This window comes from Chionomys nivalis, chromosome 18, assembly GCF_950005125.1.
Source record: "Chionomys nivalis chromosome 18, mChiNiv1.1, whole genome shotgun sequence".
NCBI classification, from domain to species: domain Eukaryota; kingdom Metazoa; phylum Chordata; class Mammalia; order Rodentia; family Cricetidae; genus Chionomys; species Chionomys nivalis.
Genome location: NC_080103.1, coordinates 10,902,829 through 10,920,644, shown reverse-complemented (window position 1 = coordinate 10,920,644; position 17,816 = coordinate 10,902,829). Strand labels below are relative to the sequence as shown.

Sequence of the window (17,816 nt, the reverse complement as noted above, 5' to 3'; positions counted from 1 at the left end):
CAAGCTATGAGGTTGGTAGTGAGGATGTGAGTAGCTCTTGGCAGGTCTACCTGGAACCACTGAGCCCAGGTGAGCTTCAGATATTGAAAACAAACAGTCGTAGAAAGAGTATGAGGGCCCCAACCTTGAATCAATAGACTGAGGAGGAAATAGTGCCACCCAGAGGTCAGTGTGCACCATCTAGAGGAGTCGTTATGATGGAGACAAAAGCACACACACACACACATACACACACAAACACACGTAAACAGGAAAACCAGCACATAATCACACACTGCCTAATAAATGTGTGACCGTGGGTACGCACCTTTGCATGGCACCTCAGGTGGTTAGTGTCATTCACCTCCCTCATGACCACATTCTCATGGTAGTGACCCAATACCAGACCCTGGGATGCTGGTGAGGAGTTCATTGATCGGAAGGAAGTTGTGTGAGACACAAGCCTGTCATTCCTGTGTTGGGGGTAACAGCATAGGAAGATCAGGAGTTCCAGACCAACCTGGACTACAGAAACTCTGGTTCAAAGAAGACAGGCAGACCAGGATGTGAGCTTACTTGATGAGGGGGCTTCCCTAGGAGACATTAAACCCCAAGCTCCATTTCAGCACCATGTAAACATGCCTTGACATCCAGGAATAAAGGGAGATCAGAGCTTGCAGCTTATCCTTATCTGCAGGGTGAGATGGAGGCCAGCCTGTGCTACATGGGAGCTGTTGGAAGAGAGAAAACTGGATTTTCAGGACACAGGCAGGGAGACCCCAGGCAGAGAGATCTGCCTTGAGAGATGTACAGATGGGTGACAGAATTTGTGGCAGTTGACAATTAGGGTGGCCCAGCACGGTCTTGGAGGGGTGCTGTCTCCAGGGTACCTAACCCCCCAGATGGCGAGAGTGGTCTCAGGAAGGAAGAACGAAATGATCTTAGCCCTGTTGGGGAGGCTCCACAGAGACCTTCTCACCATGTTCATCTGGGAGATACAGAAGGGCACAGTGACCTTCAGGACTTTTGGTAGAATCCCAGAACCACTGCATGTAGAATACACCGTGTACTACCTAGAAGTGGGTGTTGGGTTGTTGTAAGTGGCTACAATCCACATGGCTTAAAGCAGCAGGGATGGAATTTTCTGGTTCTGGAAACTGAAAGTCCCAAATCCTGGAGACTGTTTTCTTCAGAGGGTCCAAGTGGAGGCTCCTTCCTGCCTCTTCCAGGATCTGGGACGTGGATGCCTGAGTCTCAGGTCACATCCCACCAGTCTCCATCTCTGCCTTCCTCTGAATTTGTGTGTTCTTTATTATGTCTTCATGTGAGACATGGTCTTGATGAGTAGCCCTGCTGCTCTGAACTTCTAACCGCCTGCCTTAGCCTCGCTAGTGCAGGGTCAGTGGTGGGCTATAGCTCAGAGGTAGAGTGTTAGTCCAATGTGTGTGAGGTTTGGTTTCCATTCCCGGTGTTGGAGAAAACCCCAAAAGGTCTATTCCCTTACATGGCCTTTTCCTCCTTCTGAGCCTGACCACCCACCAAGGTCCAGCAATCAATTATTGAAGTCCAGTCATCCAAGCCCCCGTTGGCTCATCAAATCAACCTGTCCAATTAAAATTAAAGACCTCATCCTAACATAGGGGTTCCCATTTTACATTCATAAATCATCATTTCCCTATATGCCAAGTCTGTCTCGTCTGTATCAAGAATCAGGTCTTTGTGTCTCCAGAAAAATCTCCCTGTCCCCTTCCTTTGTTCCCGTCCCTTCCCCCTCATCCCCTATCTCCTATATCTCGTTCTTACTTCCTGCCCTCTGTTCCTCTGGGGTAAATAAGTCTCTTGTGTGCTAAGAACTTAGTCTTGAGGGTCCTGAGTTGAAACTTTACCTTTCAGTGGGTGTTCAGACCCTGCAGAAGAAATGGGGTTCTCATGGCCCCATAAGTGTCAAGTCTGTCTTGTGTGATGTTTGCTTCACCATACACCCCAGGTGCTCCTTGAAAATGAGTCTGATTGTGGGACTGCGGGCAGGTCAGCCTAGCACACAAAATGTGATGGCTGCAGGGGCAGGAAATTGGTACTAGCCTGGGCTACATAGCAAGACCCTGTCTCACACACAATTATTTCAATTGTGATAAATACACAAATAAACTTTCAGCTATTTTTAGAGTTGCCCTTCACTGCTGTATAAACATTTATATTCTTCAGAGTCCTCTGGATGTACATCTTTCATCCTAGCACTCAGGAGACAGAGACAGGCAGATCTCTAAGATCCAGGCCAGCCTGGTCTGCATAGTGAGTCACAGGACAGCCAGCGCTACACAGAGGGGAAACAGCCTTTATAATAAACAGTTAAAGAGTTAGGTGTTTGGTTAAGAGCACTGACTGTTTTTGTTGAGGATCCAGGTCCGATTCCCATCACCCACATGGAGGCTCACACCTATTTAACTCCAGATCCTGGGGGTCCTCCTCCTTTTTCTGATCTCCACAGGCACCAAACTACCATGCGGCCCACATATATGCTATGTGATGTGTGTAATTTTACATATTGTGCAGGAAAAAAATGGTAAAGGTGTTTGCATTAAGATTGAAGTTCAATGTCTGTATAGATATATAGGTAGATAGTAGCAGATAGTCCAGAGACCTAAGTTAAAAGCAAATACTACTGTTTTTTTTTTTTTTTTTTTTTTTTTTTTTAAGGTTTTACCCTTGGTCTTTGGGCTACTACTGGGCTATCTATCTATCTATCTATCTATCTATCTATCTATCTATCTATCTCTATCTCTCTATTATCTATCTATCTCTCTATCTCTCTATTATCTATCTATCTATCTATCTATCTATCTATCTATCTATCTATCTATCTATCATCTACTCTGATTCTTAGTTACTCAAGCAAGTGTTTGGTGTGAGTTCCTACTTGTAGAGTGGGACTTAAGTCAATTCAGACACTGGTTGGCTATTCCCAAAGATTTATGCCACCTTTTTGTCCTTCATATTTTGTAGACATGACATTTTGTAGGTCAAGGTTTCTATGACTGGGTTGGTTGATGTCTGCTTTTCTCTTTCAATAGTGGTCAGAGTACCCTCCCTCACCCAAAAAACTAGAACATAGGGATGCAGGCGCCTCCAGGACGCTTGGACCCCGAGGCCACCCGGGGGTCGGGGCCTCCCTGGACTCCACACTGGCAGAGTCGCCTTCCCAGCCCATCAGGACTCCGCGAAAGAGCCCAAGTGAGTTTTAGGGTTAGGTTTTTTGCAGACCCGAGCAGGGACTTGCGAGGGGGTGGTCACTCCTGGTGTGTGCAGCCTTGTCTGGACGATTGTGCCGAGGTTTTAAGTTTTCCTGGAAGGACTGAACACAGTTAAGAGAGCGAGAAAGAGAGGGAAAAACAAACCAGTAGGAAGAAGTTGTCTACCTTTTAAACAGGAAATACCAGGGGAGAGCGCGAACGCATTCCCCACTAACAAAAATTATGCAGTCGAGTTTCCCACATTTGGGTAAATCGCAGGGGTCAACACACCCCAAGTGCAATGGGTGAGCCTCCTCCTGGGAAAACCACCTACGTGATCATGGTATCTCCCATGCCAGGTAAGTATGCTTTGCTGTCCTGCTGCCCAGACTCAGCCCTACCGGCCCTGCACTCTGAACACACGGTCACTTCGCCGCACAGACTCAAGGACCTTCTTGGACGCGCACCCCATTCCTTCGACTCGACTCGATGCTCCCCGCGGACCAGCGCATCCTTCCATGCCGCCCTGGAAATCCAGCGTGTTTCCTCAAATGGTGCTGATGCGACAGTCCCTGCGCGCCCCTTATCTACATAGACCACGCCTCCAACCAGCACTAAGGGGTGACGTCACTGGCATCCTTTTTGCCCCTTTGCTTGGTGAACTTTCTTGCTTATGGAGAGCTGGATGGAGTGTTGCAAGATCAGAGACAAATCATCTTGAATTATCTCCAATTTCCAAATAGTCAATGGCTGCTCACCACCTTAGCCTAACAGCCTTGTCGCTGGTTTTCCTGTGTAGCGACAAACCCCTATCTTCTATCAACACGAAGTCAGAGAAGTCAGGCAGCAAGTGAGCTAGCCTCAATCAAAAAAAAAAAAAAAAAAAGAAAGAAAGAAGGAAAGAAAAGGAGGAGGACAAGAACTGCTGTCTAAAAAGTATCAATTGGGGTAATTCATTTAGTGAATACTGAATTTAAAACAGGCTTTGAGAAGGGATGTGCTGTTCCCTAGTCGGGGTCTGGTGCATGTTAAGTACAGGAACCAAGGGGGGGAAAGACTGGAGTGGAGTACCAACCTAGATTTTGACAGTTGCCAAAAAGTACTCTGGCTTTCAGGAAGAAAATTCCAAATTTCAAATCTTTCAGAGTTTTCTCATTAACACAGTACCTAATTTCCTAAGGAATAATTTCTAAAAGCCAATACCTATTTTCCGTTTGTTTTCGTTATTTCCTAGTAACAACTTTCTTTTTTATTACTTTTTTTAAAAATTTATTTATTTATTATGTATACAATATTCTGTCTGTGTGTATGCCTGCTGGCCAGAAGAGGGCACCAGACCCCATAACAGATGGTTGTGAGCCACCATGTGGTTGCTGGGAATTGAACTCAGGACCTTTGGTAGAGCAGGCAATGCTCTTAACCTCTGAGCCATCTCTCCAGCCCTCTTTTTTATTACTTTATAAATAATACCAATCAAAATTTTCAGTCCCTTCCCCTCTATCCCTCTAGTTCTAAGACAGGGCAAGGCACCCTGCCCTGTGGGAATTCCAAGGCTCTTCTCCCTCCATCATGCTTAGGAAGGTCTGCATCCAAATAGAATAGGATCCCAAAAAGCCAGTCCATGCAGGAGAGGCAAATCCCAGTGCCATTATCATTGGCTTCTCATTCTGACCATTTGTCAGCCACATTCAGAGGGTCCAGTTTGATCCCATGCTCGTTCAGTCCCAGTCCAGCTGGAATTGGTGAGCTCCCATTAGCACACTGTCTCAGTGGGTGGACCAACCCCTCGTGGTCATGACTTCCTTGTTCATGTTCTCCCTCCTTCCACTCCTCAACTGGACCTTGGGAGCTCAGTTCAGTGCGCCGATGTGGGTCTCTGTCTCTATCTCCATCGGTCTCTGGACGAAGGCTCTATGGTGATATTAAGATAGTCATCAGTCTGCCTATGAGACAATGCCAGTTCAGGCACCCTCTTCTCCACTGCCCAGGATCCTAGCTGGGGTCATCCCCATGGACTCCTGGGGACCTCTCCAGAGCCAAGCCTCTTGCCAGCCCCAAAATGGCTCCCTCAATTAAGATATCTCCTTCCCTGCTCACATATCCATCCTTCTTCCATCTCAACCCTCCCCCTTTTCCAAGCTCTCCACAACCCTCCCCTTCTCCCCTCTCTCTCCCCCTTTCTCCTTTCCCCCCACCCACTCACATCCCCATGCTCCCAACTTCTGTCTGGCAATCTTGTCTGCTTCCAATTTCAAGGAGGATCTATATATATATTTTTTTGTAGGTTCACCTTATTACTTAGCTTTTCTGGGATCGTGAACTATAGGCTCTATGAGCTTTGTTTATGGCTAGAATCCACTAATGAGTGAGTACATACCATATTCATATTATTGGGTCTGGGTATTCTCACTCAGGATAGTGTTTTCTATTTCCATCCATTTGCATGCAAAATTCAAGATATCATTTTTTTTTAACCACTGAGTAGTACTCTAATGTGTAGATGTGCCACACTTTCTGAATCCATTATTCCATTGAGGGGCATCTAGGTTGTTTCCAGATTCTGGCTATTACAATTAATGCTGCTATAAACATAGTTGTACAAATTCTTTTGTAGTATGATTGGGCATCTCTTGGGTATATATTCCCAAGAGTGGTATTGCTGGATCCTGAGGGAGGTTGACTCCCAACTTTCTGAAAATCCGCTACACTGATTTCCAAAGTGGTTGCACAAGTTTGCATTCCCACCAGCAATGGATGAGTGTTCTCCTTACTCCACATCCTCTCCAGCATAGGCTATCATTGGTGATTTTGATTTTAGCCATTCTGACAGGTGTAAGTTGTTTTGATTTGTATTTCCCTTATAGTTAAGAAAGTTGAATATGTCCTGAAGAGTCTTTTGGCCATTTGAAATTCTTCTGTTGAGAATTCTCCGTTCAGTTCAGTAATTGGGTTATTTAGAATTTTAATGTCTAGTTTCTTGAGTTCTTTATATATTTTGGCGATCAGACCTTTGTCTGATATGGGGTTGGTGAAGATCTTCTCCCATTCCATAGGTTGCCTTTTTGTCTTAATGACAGTGTCCTTTGCTTTATAGAAGCTTCTCAGTTTTAGGAGGTCCCATTTATTCATTGTTGCTCTTATTGACTGTGCTACTGGGCTTATATGGTGTCCTGTGTCCACATATTGTAGATGATTCCCATTTTCTCTTCTGTCAGGTCAGTGTGGTCTGATTTACATTTAGGTCTTTAATCCATTTGGACTTGAGTTTTGTGCATGGGGATAGGTATGGGTCTATTTTCATTCTTCTACAAGTTGAAATCCATTTATTCCAGCATCATCTGTTAAAGATGCTTTTCTTTTTCCATTTTCTAATTTTTAGCTTCTTTGTCAAAAATAAGATGTTCATAGGTCTGTGGATTAATAACCGGGTATTCAATTTGATTCCATTGGTCAATGTGTCTGTTTTTATGCCAATAGCAAGCTGTTTTCATTACTGTTGCTCTATAATAGAGTTTGATGTCAGGGATGGCAATGCCTCTGGAAGTTCCTTTATTCTATAGAATTGTTTTGGCTATCCTGGGTTTTTTGTTTTTCCATATAAAGTTGGTTATTGTTACCTCAAGGTCTGTGAAGAATTTTGTTGGGATTGTGATGGGGATTGCATTGAGTCTATAGATTGCCTTTGGCAGAATTGCCATTTTTTTACTATTTGATCCTACCAATCCAGGAGCATGGGAGATCTTCCCATTTTCTGGTATCCTCTTCAATTTCTTTCTTCAAAGACTTAAAGTTCCTGTCAAATAGATCTTTCATTTCTTTGGTTAGTGTTACCCAAAGATACTTCATGCTATTTGTGGCTATCGTGAAAGGTCATGTTTCTCTGATTGCCCTCTCCGCTTCTTTATCCTTTGTGTATAGGAGGGCTACTGGTTTTTTTTGAGTTGATCTTGTATCCTGTCACATCACTGAAGGCATTTATGAGCTGTAGCAGTTTTCTGGTAGAGTTTTTGCGGTCACTTTTGTACACTATCATATCATCTGCAAATAATGAAAGTTTGACTTTTTCCTTTCCAATTCCAATCCCCTTGATCTCCTTATGTTGTCTTATTGCTATTGCTAGAACTATGTTGAAGAGATATGGAGAGAGTGGACAGCATTGTCTTGTTCCTGATTTTAGTGAAATCGCTTTGAGTTTCTCTCCATTAATTTGATGTTAGCTGTTGGCTTGCTGTATATTGTTTTATTATATTTATTATTATTTTATATGATCCTTGTATCCCTAATCTCTTCAAGACCTTTATCATAAAAGGTATTGAATTGTATCAAATGCTTTTTTTGGCATGTAATGAAATGATCATATGTTTTTTTTCTTTCAGTTTATTTATATAATGGATTACACTGATAGATTTCTGTATATTGAACCAGCTGTGCATCTCAGGGATGAAGCCTACTTGATCATAATGGATAATTTTTTGATGTGTTCTTGGATTCGGTTTGCCAGTATTTTATTGAGAATTTTTTCATTGATGTTCATGAGTTGATTGGTCTGTAATTCTCTTTCTTGTTTGAGTGTGTGGTTTTGGTATCAAGGTAACTGTAGCTTCATAAGAAGAGTTTGACAATGGCTCCTCTGTTTCTATTATGTGGAACACATTAAGGAATATAGGTATTAGCTCTTCTTGGAAGTTCTGGTAGAATTCTGCACTAAAACCATCTGGCCCTGGGCTTTTTTGGGGGGTGGTGGTTTTGATGACAGCTTCTATTTCCTCACGACTTACAGGGCTATTTAAATTATTCACCCGATCTTGATTTAATTTTGGTATATCGTATTTATTTTAAAAAATCCATTTCTTTTGTATTTTCCAATTTTGTGGCTTATAGGCTTTTGTAGTAAGGCCTAATAATTCTTTGAATTTCCTCAGTGTCTGTTGTTATATCACCCTTTGCGTTTCTGATCTTGTTAATTTGGATGTTCTCTCTGCCTTTTGACTAGTTTGGATAAGGGTTTGTCTATTTTGTTGATTTTCTCAAAAAAAAAACAACCCAGCTCTTTGTTTCATTGATTCTTTGGATTGTTTTCTGTGTTTCTATTTAGTTGATTTCAGCCCTCAGTTTGATTATTTCCAGTCTTCTACTCTTTTTGGGTAAGTCTGCCTTTTTTTTTTTCTGATCTTTCAGGTGTGTTGTTAGGTCTCTAATGTGAGCCTTCTCCATTTTCTTTATATGGGCACCTAGTGCTATGAACTTCCTTCTTAGCACTGCTTCCATATGTCCCAGAGATTTGGGTATGTTGTGTCTTTTTTTTCGTTGAATTCAAAGAAAACTTTAATTTCTTTCTTAATTTTTTCCTGGACCCATGGGTGGTTCAGTAGTTGACTGTTCACTTTTCACAAGTTTGTAGGCTTTCTGGGTGTGGTATTGTTGTTAAATTCTAACTTTACTCCATGGTGATCCAATAAGACACAGGTGGTTACTACAATTTCTTTGTATCTGTGGATGTTTGCTTTGTTACTAAGTATGTGATCAATTTTTGAGAAGGTTCCACGAGGTGCTGAGAAGAAGGTATATTTCCTGTTTGGGTGGAATGTTCTATAGCTGTCTGTTAAAGTCCATTTGATTCATTACATCTATTAGTTCTCTTATTTCTCTGTTAAGTTTCTGTGTGGTTGACCTTCCATTGGTGAGAGAGGAGTGTTGAAATCTCCTACTATTAGTGTGTGGGGTTTGATGTGTGATTTGAGTTCTAGTTCTTTTGCATATGTGGGTGCTTTTATATTAGGGGCATAGATATTCAGGATTGAGTCTTCATCTTGATGAATTGTTCCTGTTATGAGTTTAAAGTGTCCTTCTTCATCTCTTCTGATTGATTTTAGTTTGAAATCAATTTTGTTAGATATTAGGATAGCCACAACCGCTTGTTTCTTAGTTCTGTTTGATTGGAAAACCTTTTCCCAGCCCTTTACTCTGAGGTAGTGTCTGTCTTTGAGGTTGAGATGTGTTTCTTGTAAACAGCAGAATGTTGGATCCTGTTTTTGTATCCATTCTGTTAACCTGTGCCTTTTTATAGGTGAATAGAGTCCATTGATATTAGGTGATATTAATGACCAGTGGTTGTTAACCCCAGTTATTTATTTATTTTTTTATATTGGTGTTAGTGTTTGTGTGTTTCCCTTCTTTGTGTTGTTTTGGTGGAGGGTTATCAGATGTCTGTCATATAGTGGGTATTGTTGGCTTCCTTGTGTTGAGGTTTACCTTCTAGTACTTTCTGTAAGGCTGGGTTTGTGGATACGTATTGCTTAAATCTGTTTTTGTCCTGAAATAGATTGTTTTCTCCATTGATGGTTAAAGAAAGCTGTGCTGGGTATAGTATTCTAGGCTTGCATCCATGGTCTCTTAGTGTCTGCAGCACATCTATCCAGGACCTTCTGGATTTCAAGTTCTCCATAGAGAAGTCAGGTGTAATTTTGCTAGGTTTACCTGTATATGTTACTTGACCTTTTTCATTTGCAGCTCTTAATATTCTTTCTTTATTCTGTATGTTTTGTGTTTTGATTATTTTATGGTGAGGGGATATTTTTTTGTTTTTTGTTTTTCGATCCAGTATATTTGGTATTTGTAAGCTTCTTGTACCTTCATAGGAATTTCCTTTTTTAGGTTGGGAAAGTTTTCTTCTATAATTTTGTTGAATATAATTTCTGGGCCTTTGAGCTGGAATTCTTCCAATACCAATATTCTAGAGAAATACCAGGTAAAAAGCAGAGTGTGTGTGAAGAGCAAAATGAAAAGTGTTCTTTGTTTCTTTGTGGGATGACAAAATAAGTCTGGTGAGCTATATATTTCTCTTGCCTACCTCTGACTTTTTCCCGATATCTTAGGGTGGCCGCACTGTCCTTCCCACTCTCTGAGCTCTGTCACGCCGCCCAGGGGTGACAATAAGAAGAAAGAAGACAGAGAGTCGGCCAAAAAGGACACAGGCCCAGTAAATAAGTCTGGTGGCAAGGCCAAAGGGAAGGAGTGGTCCAGAGGTAAAGTTCAGGGCAAGCTCAGCAATCTAGTCCTGTTCGACAAGGCTCCATATGACAAACTCTGTAAGGAAGTCCCTAACTGTAAGCTTATTACTCCAGCTGTGGTCCCTGAGAGACTGAAGGTTCAGGGATCCTTGGCCAGGGCAGCCCTTCAGGAGCTGCTTATTAAAGGGCTCATTTACTAAGCTGGTTTCAGAGCACAGAGCCCAAGTAATTTCCACCAGAAACACAAAGGGCGGGCACGCCCCAGCTGCTGATAAAGATACATAAATAGGTTCAATTTATTTAGAAAAATAAAACTTTTTAAAAATCAAATGCAGGTTCTGGGCTGTAGGGATAATCAGAGCCTTCCCTGCAGTGTTGTGTCGGCTCCACTAGAGGGCAGACATAGAGTTTTACAGGTTGCTCACATTCACCTGGTATCTAACCAAGGCCAGGAATATCTGACTCAGACATTGATATTCTTCCAAAAAAATATTTTTGGACTATTGGAAAAGTATGCTGTTTTATTCTAGTCAGCACAGTGTATTTTCCAGTTCAACTTAGTGGTGTAAAGTTTACCCGTTTTATTAAAACCTGGTCCGTTTCCTGCGCTTTGGTGACTTGCTATTCATAATTTTCCTTTATTAAGAAAGGATTCTCACAGTACCCATCCCCCAAGTAAACCAACGACAATAGAAGGTGGTTGTACACAGGTGTCCCCCTCCCCACCGCACCTCTTTCCATCAAAAAAATATACAAATTGACTTTGCTGATTTCCCTACCAGACAGCATGTGACAGGCAAGGTGATGAATGACTTAAATACAGGAGCTAAGGTTCTGCATGGGCTTTGTAAATTCTGAGCCAGTTGTCAAGTCAGCACACAAGTGACTGTAAGCATAGAAAGTTGTTTGTTAAAAGCCTAAAAGGCATCATCTCTAGGTTGGCTTGAACCACCAACCTTTCGGTTAACAGCCGAACGCGCTAACCAATTGCGCCACAGAGACGGTGCACAGACCTCTGACGGGTCGCCTTCGTGATCCAGGCATCACTGCGGCGGCCACACCTGGGATACCCACAGACCCATGACGGAGCATCCAGAGCAGGAGGCCTCAAAGTCAACAGGCCCGGCGTCCTGAGTGTCCTGCCGAAGCTTCCCCAGCTCCAACGAAAGTTTTTAACCTGGAGACTCCAGGACGCTGAGACCTGGCCGTCACCCGGGGTTCGTGGCCTCCGTGGACTCCACGTTGGCAGACGCGCGTTCCCGGCGCCCATCCGGACTCCGGGAAGGAGCCAAAGTTAGGGTCCGGTCCTTTGCAGACCCCGAGCACGGACGCGCGAAGATTGGTCACTCCAGATGTGTGCTGGAACCTCAGCGGGACACGTGTGGGAAAGTCGGCGAGTGCGGTTCCAGTGCCCAGGGAGTCCGGACCGGATGGAGATGGACGAACTAGACCCGGAGTGGAGAGGGATCAACGGGGGCGAGGGTGGCCTGTGGTGGGATGGGAGCTGTGAACCGCGGAGACCAGAGGAGATGGAGCCCAGGGATGCCCCAGGGCGTTCCCTAGAGATTTCTTTGAACTGAGCTGATGCAGTTGGAAGCCAGTTTATGTTAGGAAGATAATAAAATGACGAGGGGTGTTTTGTTTTGTTTTGAATGAATCAGTAGAATGGCTTTCTACCAGAGGCTTCTGTCTTTCAGCTAGGGGTGTGCTGGTCCAGAGCCCGGGTCTGGTGCAGGTTAAGTGCAGGAACGAATTAAGGAAATTCTGGAGTCTCAAACCAAAATTTGGGACATAGTTTCCTACAAGTGCTCCTGAACTTTAAGACAAAAACTCCAGACCTGAAGGGATGTTCTCACTAACTCAGGGCGTAATTTCCTAAAGATGCCAATTCTAAGGCCAATGTTTTTGTTTTCTTGACAAGGATGGGCAAAATTATAAACTTTTTTTTTTTTTAAAAAAAGGAAGACAGAAAAAGAAACATATAAGAAAGAAAAAGAAAGGAACGAAGGGACCCAAATATGAGAAAATGACAGAAGCCGAGACCACAAATGCAGTCGCAAATTAATAAAAATTATGCAATCAAGTTTCACGCATTTGGGGAAACCACAGGAGACAGCACAACACTAGTGCAATTCGGTCACCCTCGCCTGAATAAACCAAAGACTTGTTGACAGTGCTCACTTAGCTGGGTGAGTGTGCTTTACTTCCCGTTGCCATGACTCAGCCCCACCGGCCCTGTGCTCTGAATACACGGTCACTTGGCCGCGCAGACTTCAGGACGTCCCTGGACGCACACCTGATTCCTGCGCCCCGCTGCCACCCGCGGATCACCGCTCCGTTCCATGCTGCACTGGAAATCCCTAGCCTTTCCGCAAAGGCTGCAAATGCAGCATCCCTGCGCGATCCTCATTTGTATATACCGCGCCCCCAACCGGCGCCCAAGGGAGCCATCACACCCATCCCATTTGTCCCTTTGGCCTGATGGATTTTCTTTCTTGCTGAGAGCTGGATGGAGTGTTGCAGGAGCAGAGACAAATCATCTTGAATTTTCTCTAACCCACAAATAGCCAAGGGCTGCTGACCTCCCTGCACTAACAGCCTTGTCGCTGGTTTGTGTACCGGCAGACCCCTATCTCCGGCCAATAGGAAGTCAGAGAAGTCAGGCAGCAAGAGGGCCGGCCCTACAGCAGAGGTCTCCAGCTTCCCTCGAACCAGCCTACAGCATGTCTCCAGCACTGCATTTTACAAGGCTCTCGATGTATGGATTTCTCTGTTCTCTTCCACAGAAACACCATGAAACTGACACTAAGTCGGGACATGGTATTTGGGGTGACCCGAGTCTGTGTTCCTGGTCCAGGGGATCCACTCTGCCCTCTCTCGGCCTCCTCAGGCTCCTGCATGTGTGTCGTGTACATGTACATCCAGGGACAAACACACATACACAAAATAAGTAAGTAGTCTTTTCTGTGTTGTGTTTGTGGAGGATGGGCAGGTGTTGTGTGCCCTGACTTGCATGTGGACGCCAGCAGACAGTTTGCACAGTCGGATCTCTTTCTGCTGTGCCTGCTTCGTGGGTCAAGCTCTTGGATGGTCAATCCTGACAGCAAGCCCTTGCCTGCAAGCCATCTCTCTGTCCCTTTAAAATCTCTCCCTCTCTGTCCTTCTCTGCCAAAACCTCTTTAGCCCACGTGCAGACATAATACAGCAATTTAAGGTTTTCAGATGATCATATCGTTTATCATTGTATCATACACGGCAATTTCTCTACATAGTGTGTTTGGGTCAAGGCAACACCTCAGCCTGACCCTGGCATCCATATACACAAAAAGTCTGGAATGTTTGAGTGGAAAGTTCCACCTCAAATCCCCACCTCTGGGAGTTGCCTCAGTTCAGACTTCACTTCAGAGAAAGCCTGCCAAAGGGTGACCTCTCCCTAGAGATGCTGAAGACCAACCAGGGTATTTAAACTGCCCCCCCCCCCGGGACAAACTTCTGGTTTCTCTCTCTTATTTCCGCATCTCCTCTCTGAGGGTCTGGAAGGCCACTGGGAGCGTTAGCATTCATTCAAAAACATGGGCTTTTTTTGATTCGGTTTGATTTGGTCTTATTTGGATTATTGTGTCCGTGAAGAGGTTTGTTGCATCTCAAAACCTTTTCACAATGTTTTTGAAACAATGACTGAAGAGAGGTTGGGATTCTAAAACGGGGACTAATTTCCCGGAGAAGGACATCAGAAACTGTCTGGACCCTCTTGTTAGTGGTGGGAAATACTTCAATCCACCCAGACATGGTATCTACCAAAAACCAGTAAAAATTTAACCCATCTGACTGTGGGCGTATGAGTAAAATCAAGCTGCCACTCAGTCCCTAGAAGGAGTCCATGGCCTGGTGGGTGGGAAAAGGGAGCTACGAGACTTGGACTTGGAATCTGACTTTTGACAGAATTTATAAGAGGTAGTGATAGTTTTCAAGAACTCTAAGTCCTCCGGGGTGTGTTAGAGGTGAGCCTTGACAAAGTGAGACAGAGCCTATTTGGATGAAGAGTTGATGTAGGTTGGACAGAATTGGCCAAGTGTCAGTTGGTGACTGTGAGAACGTGGGCCGTAATGTATGAACCCCCTGAGGTGACTGAGGTAAGTCTGGGCATGGAAGGCTGCTGCCCTGGCAGCTTGGTCAGCTCGGTTATTTCCCTTAGAGATGATGGAGTCTGATGAGACCGGCAGTGAATAATTCCTATAGCTCTGGGGAGATGGGAGGCCTTTAACATGGCCATAATGTGGTCTAGTTAGTTATGGATCCTCTTTTGGGGTAAGAAGCCCTTACTCTTTCTAGATAGCACAGACAGCAGGGCAAATAACAAAACCAATTTTTATTCAGTGTGGGAAGAGAGGGGACCCCTGTGGACAACCTCCACCTGATATCTGGTTTATTAGGAGAAGGGGAGAGTGGGAATCTTTTCTTAATAAAGGAAAATTATGGACAAGTCACCAAAACACAAGAAATAAACCAGAATTTAACAAAACAGGTAAACTTTACACCACTGGCTGAAGATATCCATACGGCTTAATGACCAAAATGTAATTCATAATAACAAAACCCTAGAACCAAGTTATTTCAAAAACCACTTGGTGTGGAAAGACCAAAATAAATCCAATAAACGGCCAGCCTCTGTCATGTTTGGTAAGGAGTCCAGGGACTGGCAGTTACTGTTTTGGCCTCTGCAGGTGAGTAGCATCTGCAGAAGGTGCAGGAAGGCTGGTTTGCTCCCCAGCTCTCCAGAAAGAACCCAGAGCAGTTCACCTCGTCCCCAGGCACCCCAGCCACCATGGAGAGAAGAGCCATAGAGGGCTATCACGTGCTTGGGGAAAATACTGCACCTTCAAGAGTAGCATCGACCACGGACTTCTCAGTGACTGCCCTCACCACCTATCCAAGGCACAGATGCATTTACTCGGTGCAGCTCACAATGCATAGCCGTTGGAGAATTCACTTCTGCAGGACAGGCCAGTCAGAAGGAAGCCTCCCAGTCTGAACAGGGCAGAATTTGACAGAGACTCTGGTGAGCACCCAACATCAGGCACATAGCTGTGATTGTATAGTGGTTAGTACTCTGCATTGTGGCCGCAGCAACCTTGGTTCAAATCCCATTCAAAGCAATCATTGTCCTTCCTGTCTGGTGTGCTGCTTCTTGCCAGCATAAACCTACACCAAGCTAATGTCTTTTATTTTTATTTATTTATTAAAGATTTCTTCCTCTTCCTCGCCACCGCCTCCCATTTCCCCCCCTCCCCCAACCAACTCCCCCTCCCTCAGCAGCTCGAAGAGCAGTCAGGGTTCCCTGCCCTGTGGGAAGTCCAAGGATCTCCCACCTCCTTCCATGTCTAGTAAGGTGAGCATCCCAACTGCCTAGGCTCCCACAAAGCCAGTACGTGCAGTAGGATCAAAACCCAGTGCCATTGTTCTTGACTTCTCAGCAGCCCTCATTGTCCGCGATGTTCAGCGAGTCCGGTTTTATCCCATGCTTTTTCAGACCCAGTCCAGCTGGCCTTGGTGAGTTCCCGATAGAGCATCCCCATTGTCTCAGTGTGTGGGTGTACCCCCCGCGGTCCTGAGTTCCTTGCTCGTGCTCTCTCTCCTACTGCTCCTCATTTGGGCCTTGGGATTTCAGTCCAGTGCTCCAATGTGGGTCTCTGTCTCTGTCTCCTTTCATCGCCTGATGAAGGTTAATATCCAGGAGGATAACTATATGTTTTTCTTTGGGTTCACCTTCTTATTTAGCTTCTCTAGGATCACGAATTGTAGTCTCAATGTCCTTTATTTATGACTAGAAACCCATTATGAGAGAATGCTTCCCATGTTCCTCATTTTGGGTCTGGCTTACCTCACTCAGGATAGTGTTTTTTATTTCCGTCCATTTGTATGTAAAATTCAAGAAGTCATTGTTTTTTACTGCTGAGTAGTACTCTAATATGTACATATTCCATACTTTCTTCATCCATTCTTCCATTGAAGGGCATCTAGGTTGTTTCCAGGTTCTGGCTATTACAAACAATGCTGCTATGAATATAGTTGAGCATATACTTTTGTTGTATGATAGGGCATCTCTTGGTTATATTCCCAAGAGTGGTATTGTTGGGTCCTGGGGTAGGTTGATCCCAAATTTCCTGAGAAACCGCCACACTGCTTTTCATAGTGGTTTCACAAGTTTGCATTCCCACCAGCAATGGATGAGTGTACCCCTTACTCCACATCCTCTCCAGCAAAGGCTATCGTTGGTGTTTTTGATTTTAGCCATTCTGACAGGTGTAAGATGGTAACTCAAAGTTGTTTTGATTTGCATTTCCCTGATCACTAAGGAGGCTGAGCATGACCTTAAGTGTCTTTTGGCCATCTGAACTTCTTCTGTTGAGAATTCTCTGTTCAGTTTTGTTAATTAAAAATCCATTTTTAATTGGATTAATTAGCATTTTAACATCTAGTTTCTTGAGTTCTTTATGTATTTAGGAGATCAGACCTTTGTCAGTGCGGGATTGGTGAAGATCTTCTCCCAGTCAGTGGATTGCCTTTTTGTCTTAGTGACAGTGCCCTTTGCTTTACAGAAGCTTCTCAGTTTCAGGAGGTCCCATTTATTCAATGTTGCTGTTAATGTCTGTGCTGCTGGGGTTATATGTAGAAAGTGGTCTCCTGTGCCCATATGTTGTAGGGTACTTCCCACTTTCTCTTCTATCAGCTTCAGTGTGTTCAACTGATATTGAGGTCTTTAATCCATTTGGACTTGAGTTTTGTACATGGTGATAGATATGGATCTATTTTCATTCTTCTACAGGTTGACAACCAGTTCTGCCAGCACCCTAGCAAATGTCTTGACACAGAATCAAGTCTCCCTAGTTAGAGTCCCGCTGACATGGAGGAACTCAAACACTATTGGTACAGTTTGCAGCTTGGAAACTTCTCTGTCAATTATGCTGTCTCAGGTGGACTCACAAAATCGCCTTCACTGTCAATCACCGTAAGCCCCAGGGCATAGTAAGCACCATCTTTGACCAAGACCCCTAACCCTGGCTTTGGTCGTGTCAGCATGATGCAGGTGAATGTTGCTATCTGGTATTTGTCTTAGTAATAACACAGTAAGTGGGAAGCTTGTTTTCTATGTCCTGCCCTCCCTTCGTGTGTCCTCCCTGTCCCCATGGGACCTGAGCCACGTCATCGAAGTCCCAGGTTCTCGAAGAGACAGGAAAGAACCTTCTTCTGAAGACTCTGAAAGAGGTGGTGTCGAGGATTTGAAACTTTGGACCTCCACAACCAGAAAATTCGATCCTTGCTCCTTCAATCCATCTGGATTGTAGCTACTTACGACAACCCAGCATCCATAACTGGTGCCCAAGAAGACACATGGTGAGTTCTCCATGCAGTGGTTCTGAGATACTGCCAACAAGTCCTGAAGTTCTCTCTGGCTTCTGTCTCTCCCAATTGAACATGCAGAGAAGGTCCCTATGGAGCCTCCCCTAACCCCACGACAGGGCTCAGATCACTTGGTTCTTCCTTCCTGAGACCACTCTGGCCATCTGGGGGATAAAATAGCCTGGAGACAGCACCC

The 17,816-nt window shown here is 44.3% G+C and overlaps 2 non-coding genes across 2 annotated transcripts; both read right to left on the bottom strand.

Annotated features, from left to right (window-relative positions):
• Positions 1–3,414: 3,414 nt before the first annotated feature.
• LOC130890278 (U1 spliceosomal RNA) lies at positions 3,415–3,576 on the bottom strand. The gene has a single exon (XR_009058720.1). It is a non-coding gene; the product is annotated as a U1 spliceosomal RNA (small nuclear RNA).
• Positions 3,577–11,147: 7,571 nt separating this feature from the next.
• Positions 11,148–11,221, bottom strand: Trnan-guu (transfer RNA asparagine (anticodon GUU)). The gene has a single exon. It is a non-coding gene; the product is annotated as a tRNA-Asn (tRNA).
• Positions 11,222–17,816: the final 6,595 nt, after the last annotated feature.